Source organism: Copadichromis virginalis, linkage group LG23 (genome assembly GCF_057382275.1).
Source record: "Copadichromis virginalis isolate Kocher_CV1m ecotype Utaka linkage group LG23, C_Virginalis_male_GT1.1, whole genome shotgun sequence".
NCBI classification, from domain to species: domain Eukaryota; kingdom Metazoa; phylum Chordata; class Actinopteri; order Cichliformes; family Cichlidae; genus Copadichromis; species Copadichromis virginalis.
The window spans coordinates 28,493,354-28,500,798 of NC_140639.1; positions in this window are offsets into that span (position 1 = coordinate 28,493,354).

The window sequence follows — 7,445 nt, forward strand, 5'->3', positions numbered from 1 at the left end:
CAGCATCACTGAGAATTTAAAACTGTCTAATTTCTGTCATCTTTAATAAAATGATCAGTGTTGCTGCTTTACCAGGTGTACCAATTAATTTTAACATCCATGAAAACAGAATTTATTAAATTTAACAGAGATAGAAGTCAGCAGGAAGTTAGCTTGCCAACTTCCACCTAAACATGACATACCATGTTCAGACTGAGTGATTTGTGAAAAAATTAAAACGTACAGCTCTGCTATCACTTCCTTTTTCTTTTTTCTTTTTTTTTTCTTCTTTTTCTTTTTTCTCTTTTGCATAATTACGATTAAGGAACTGACCTCCCAGCCCACTGTTCCTTCAGTGGGCTGGTTTCAGTCATTATGCAAATGTCCTGTTTATAAGATTGAAACCTGCAGTCAGCTGAGACTGAAGAAGTCACTTGGATGAGTGACGAAACGTTTCTCCCACTGAAAACATCCAGATGAACAGAATCAACTTTTTGGGGTATATGTAATATATATATTAGATTGTATATTATATTGTTGGTTTATACACTTTTGTGTATGTATGTATATATGCATACCAGCTCGGACGTCGCCCGGATCAACTACTGGAACAAGAAGGCATTGGTGGGCAAGAGATGAAAATAGGGCGTTGTTGGAATGCTGCTATACAAGAAACCCTGGCAGAAGGGGTTACATGAATAGGATGAGGGACCTATGGAATACCCTGCTATCACTTCCAACATAAATGAAGACCGAAAACTGACTTTTTTAGGGTTACTGAAGTTGGGCTAACTGGTATATAATGATGTGCTACGTGATCGCTAGCGACAGAGCTACGTTATCATAACATAAACACAGTGAAGCTGGAGGATGAATGCTAACTTTTTTTCACTCGATAAAAGTTAATGGAAGGGTTCCTGATGGTTAGGGACAAATGCAATTGCATGGCAGGATGCTGTAACAGACCAGACTTCAGTCAGGAGAACAACTGAGATAATCCATCCACAATACAAGGTTAGTCATTAACATACGGCAACAACATGGGAATAGAGCAGCTTGCGAGAGAATTCAGCATTAATGAATCAATGGTACAGAAGTGGAGGAAGCAAGAAGAATGAGTTGAGTAAAGTTTGGCTTAGCTGACTGTTTTGTTGCACTTAATGCCTTTTGTATGAAAACAGACCCATTCATTGACTGGGTACAAAAATGAACAACAGTTCCATTCAGTAGATGCCCTTTGTGCAGCCATCTTCACCACTTTGAGAAATGTTCCCGCTCACCTCATGGAAACGCTTACATCAAACATGCTGCAACAAATTTTGGAAGTGATCAACAATAGGGATGGGTATCAAAAACCGGTTCTTGTTGAGAACCGGTTCCCACTGTTTCAATTCCTTGGAATTGTTTGCCATTGTTGCAAACGATTCCTTTATCGATTCCAGTCGCCCCGAATGACGTCACCACATTGCGGAATGTCATTTACCTGGCAGGAAACATGGCGCCTAAGCGGCTCAAACGCTCAAAAGTTTGATTATACTTTACGAGAACGGATGACAACAGGGCAACTTGCAATACTTGCAAAGTAGATGTTTAATTTAAGGGAGGAGACACTACGAATATGCAAAAGCATTTGCTCACAAAACACACGATGACCTTAAATGAATGTCATGTTTTTAATTCCGCTCCGGACTCGTGAATCTCAACCCAGCAGCAGCGGTAACTTTTGTACGTCCTTTCCCGTTAATGCGGCAGGTAAATAATCAGCTAACAGTGCATATTATGTTAGCGCGATCTGCCTTATTACAAAACCTGCCATTACTGTGCATTTAGGTGACCATGATGAGAGAGACAGACAGAGTCTGGCTGGCTCAGATGCTGGCAGTTATTGCTGCAGTCTACTGAGGTCATGTTTGGAACTTTGATTTTTGTTTTGGGGGGTTTACGGGTTTTTTTGGAGGTGAACTTTTGATCAGCTTTAAAACGACCTGTTTCAGTTTAAGCGTTGTTTTCAATAAATTACATGCTTAAAAAATGTTTTGCCTCACTCCCATTTCTTCTTGTTGCATGTTGAAGCTGTACTTGGAACCTTGTTAAGATCCAACCATGGAAAATGTCATGGTGCTGGGTCGTTGACCCAGCGTTTTGGGTTTTATATGATTATTTTCCTCTGTGCTAGTTTATTCTGATTTTGGTATCCTGTGTCCTCCCCTTGTGCCTGGTTTATGTCTCTGAGTTCATGTTTTGGATTTCCTGTTTTATTCTAAAGGTCTGTGTCTGTGGTCATTGTGTTCAGCTTGTATCCTCCAGTCATTATGTGTATTAGAATCAGCTGTGTCTCCCACCTGTATGTCATTTCCTGGTCTCCTTGTGTTTGTATATATAGTGGGTGTCGGTCTGCGTTTGTTGTTGGCTCGTCTGTGTTCCATGGCGTCCTGTTCGTTACTCTGCGGCTCGCTGCATTTCACCCCGCTTCATGATGGTTTCAAGTTTGCCTTTTAGTTTTTCCCAGTTTAGGTTCCCTTCAATAATTTCTCATGGTCTGTTACCTGTTTTTGCCACTGCCACTTTGTAAATAAACATCACACTTCATCAGTCTGCTGCCTGAATTTTGGGCCCTTTTCCTTCAACACCACGCGGCTCGCATCGGCAGCCGTGACAGTAAATACGATTTTTCTTGCCATTTTTCAAATGGTCTTAAACCTTTGATGGGGACTGTATCTAAATACAGCACTGTGCTGGAAAAGTGTGCCTTCACATTTCTGTATGTTGCTAGAAAAATGAGAGGAAGGTATTGAGATTAATTGAAACATGAGCAAACATACATGGAAATCCAGCATATAAGGTAAAAAAACAAAAAAACAGTTTGTATAATTCTAACGAGCCTGAAAGTCAGTATTTGGTGTGACCACCTTTATTCTTCAGCACAGTCTCTTAGACAGCTGTCTTGTAATTTCTTTAAGTAGTCTTCAGGAATAGTTCTCCAGGCTTTTTGAAGGACATGCAAAGCTCTTCTTTGGATGTTTCTGACTTTTGCTCTGTTCTCTGTCAAATATTTTAAAAATATAAAAGAGGTAGCTTAAGAGGTTTGCACAGCATTGCATATGGTAACAGTGAGAGAATAAAATATTTTTTTCCAACTTAAGTACTACTTTAAATGAGGGAAGTCAATGATAAGTAGATAATCAGCGCTATGTGAAGTCAGTGAAGAATGATATGTTTTAGCACCATGGACAGCTGCAGCATCTCTACTATTCTTTACTGCTTGAAAAACAATACCAAGCTGGAAGGAATAAAGGATCTTTTATACTAAATATTTACATTGCATGTACATTTTTCCTACCTGGAGTTGTATAAAATTGTGATAAAAAATAGGAAATATTTGGTTAAAGCAGCTTTCATACTGAGAAAATGATGAGGAGTTGGAGAGAGCAGAGCAAATGACTGAAAGCTAGTAATTATTGAAGAAATCCTAATGCTCTGATTCCTGCAGGCTACTCTCAGACTGCAAGAAAAAGAGTGAAGATGGGGACATCCAAAACTACATGAAAAATGACAATAACGCCCTAAAGACTGTCAAGATTTTAAATTAAAATTTTCTCTGTTATTGTTACCTGGACATATATTGCTATAATCTCACTCCAAATTAATATTTGAATGGAACAAAATTTCCCTAAACATGAATATGATTTACAGATGGGGCTTTGCCTATCAGCATTACACCTTCAGCAAATTAAAAGTTTTTATTAACTTACTCATGAGATGATTGAAAAAGCCTTGCAGACTTAATATCACATTTTTAGCAGCGACCTGCTAATTAATTCAGAAGGTATGCCTCACAGTCGGAACGATTATGTAACGCAATGATGAAAGATGCAATATCTCCCAAGTTATTACATCTTTAGGTTGCAGAGGTGGGAAATAAATACCATAAATAAATGTCTTCATGTAGTATGAAAAGAAGTAGTGAAAGTGGTTAAACCTGGGCTATAGTTTTCTACTCTGTCCAACATATCCTGTCTGAATCTTTTGAAGTCCAGGTAAGTATAACTGTAACAAACACACAAGACTGGAAAATATTCTGTGGTTACTACTGTAACCCCAGTTCCACCCACAGTGGGTGCTTCACATAGTGAGAGACTGAATGAGGTTTGAAATACAACTCCAAATCTTTATTGAGCTATTCAGTAGTTGCACAATAGGTAGGCAGGCAGCCTGGCAAACGGAGTGGGTAAAGCCCATGAAAAGGAAGATTCTCATCTTGGATGTGCAGCTGGCAAATCTGCAACAACTGTGTGATGCTATCATGCATGTTTCTGTCCTGGCTCCCTTCCCTCACCCGTAGGGTTGCCAACCGTCCCTTAAAATACGGAATCATCCCGTATTTCGAAACAAAAGTACACGTCCCGTATTGAGCTAATAAGGGACGCACTTTGTCCCGTAATACAGTGAGAATCAAAAGTAGTCTATAACTTTTAATGGAATTAACACTTTGTTTGAAAACATAATTCCCAGCCCCTCTCCTGCTTTGTGACCAATGAGCTGACAGCACACTTATGACAATTCGAGTATGACAATTCAGATTACCGCTCATCTCATTGGTCGAGGAAAGGTCGCTTGCGGAGAAAATACCGGAAGACAACAGATGACCACAACAACACGCATGGCCAACAGGGAAACAAACACACTGCGGTGCAAGTCTCGGATGACAGTACACCTAATGCTGGGCGGACACTGTGCGATTTTTTCAGTCACGTTATTCAGCTCCTGCTCAAACTGCACGATTGACTCACAGGGGTTAGAAGTTCGTAGGTCACGATGCAGGGTCTCACACTATACCGCCCGATGCTCTGATGCGACCTGAGTGCTCACACTGTGCCTCCATAAAATGAACGTTATAACAGAAAATCTGTCGCTTGCTCTCTCTGTCTTTCACTCACACAGACACACCACCACCATCAACTTTGCTAAATTGCTAATGAAAAACATTGATCAGGCAGCTGTGATTGAGCAGCAATGTAAATCCAACTATTTTCACGGTTGTTGTGGTCGTGATAATTTTGTGATGCCACATGGAAAAGGCTCGGATGAGCTTTCCAAAGTTCTACAAGTTGTGCCTCCATCGCTTGTGTCCAGATCACACGCAGCACTGCCGTGCTGCTCCGTCTTTTTCACCGACGTTTACGTGTTTGCGCGTGAGCAGTGTGAGCGCCTGTGGTAACACCCTCACGAGCGATTGATGATCGGGAGCTGGTCGTGAGGTGTTACAGTTTTTTCTGAATGCTTAAACCCTAACTGTGATTCCTGTAGCACAATCTCTAAAACTATTCAGACTTATAGCAAAACCACTCACTGAGTTTGCAAAACTAAAAGCACAAAAACTGCTTTGCACTCAGTTTGTAACACACACTTTGCAAAACTGTAGGCACAATTCACTGCACAACACTCAATTACCAAATTTCCAACACACTCCTAGCAAAAGTATACACATGTATGGCTATCATTAACACTAATTTGCCAACTGTCTGGCACACTTTCACATGTGAAAACTTTTTTAGATAATTAGTTCACTTTGCAATCAGCCTAAGCACTACAATACAGGTAAGCTGTGTGTGCGGAGTACAATGGAGGGAGCAGAAAGAGTGAGAAGTAGAGGAGGCCGAGGAAGAGGACGTGGAGGTGAAGAAGTAGGATGAAGAGGATGACAAGGACAAGGAGGAGCAAGAGGAAGACGAGGAGGGGGGAGAGGAAGATGAGGAGGGGGGAGAGGAAGGGTAGGAAGAGTAAGAAATAGAATTGCTGATGACATCAGAGCTACAATAGTGGACCATGTAATCAACCGTGGAATGACCCTGAGGGTAGCTGGCCAACGGGTCCAGCCTAACTCGAGCCGCTACACTGTAGCAAGTACCATAAGGACATCTTGAAATGAGAATCGGTTAGTACAGTCACTTCGCACAAAGATTTGTAGCACTGCCATATGCCAATGAGAAACACACCAATACCATTGATGTAAAAATACTGAAATTGTTACTTTACAGAATTGCTAGATGACCAGATGCTGGGGGCAGAGGAAGCATGTTCACTGCAGACCAAGTAACCCATATAGTCATTATGGCGATTGCAAATAATCCTATACTTGGAAATGAACACTTGTGTTTGTTTTGATGTGTTTGAATAAACACCAGTACTTGAAGTTTGGATCCCTCTAAGCATTTCTTCATCAACATTGGCTGGTGAGCACTACGTCCACACTAGCCCTGATAGATTTGAAAAAGGCGTTTTCGTCTGAAAACGCTCCACGTCAGCGTTTTCAGTCGTCTTCACAGTTAAAAGTTTCCAGTCCTGCGCATGTGCAAAAGCGAGTGAGAATTAAAGAATTTTAAGAAAAGCTATCTGGAGCATGTACAAACTGATAATAATCTTCTTTAGGGCTGTCAAAATTGAGAGCAATCAAAACAACTGCTATACAATGCCCTCCGCAATCTTTGTTTAATTTGTCACATGACTAAAATGCATCATTGTTTTAGAAAGTCTGCGTTTTCGAGTGTCCATACTGCGACGGGGCAGTTCTGTTTTGAAATGTATGCGTTTTCGAGAGCGTTTTCAAAACGCTGCGTTTTTCCTTGAGGATAACGCTGTCTCAGTGTGGATGGGAGGCCAAAACGGAGAGAAAACGATACGTTTTCAAACGAAAACGCATTAGTGTGGGCTACGTCCACGGGTATTTTTGAAAACTGAGATTTTCCGTTTTCGTTTTTAAAAAAAAAATCCTGCCCAGACATAAACGCAAAAACGAAGGAAAACGCTGCTAGGAACTAGTGATGGGATTTCCGGCTCTTTTTAGAGAACCGGCTCTTTATATGTTTATATATAAATATATGCGGTGGCCCCTAGAGACAAAACACGTACAAACTCCAAAAAGCACATACAAACTCCAAAACACATTTCTAGCATGAACTGAACTTCCAAAACTGAACTACCTAGATCACTTAAATTACACAATTGAAAGCATGAAAGCATATGTGTATTGTTTGTGTATTTATACGCAAGCATTCATATATAGTGAAATAATTTAAAAAAAATTCATTTACCTGTTACTACCACACACCAAATCCGGTCGTTGGTACTTGCTGGCTTGTGTAGCCACTAAGTAACAAAAGCTCAACACAGTGCCTAGCATCCTGGAGCACTCCTGTTGTGTTTTGTACGTGTTTTGAGTTTTTATGTGCTTCTGAGTTTTTACGTGTTTTGGAGTTTGTACGTGCTTCGGAGTTTGTACGTGTTTTTACGTGTTTTGGAGTTTGTACGTGTTTTGGAGTTTGTACGTGATTCAGGGTTTGTACGTGCTTTGTCTCTAGGGGCCACCGTAAATATACTTTTATTTATTCACTCCACATAAAATGTAATAAATAAATCATATAATACAAAAATTTACTAGTCACATTTCAACTTTTAACTATTTAAAT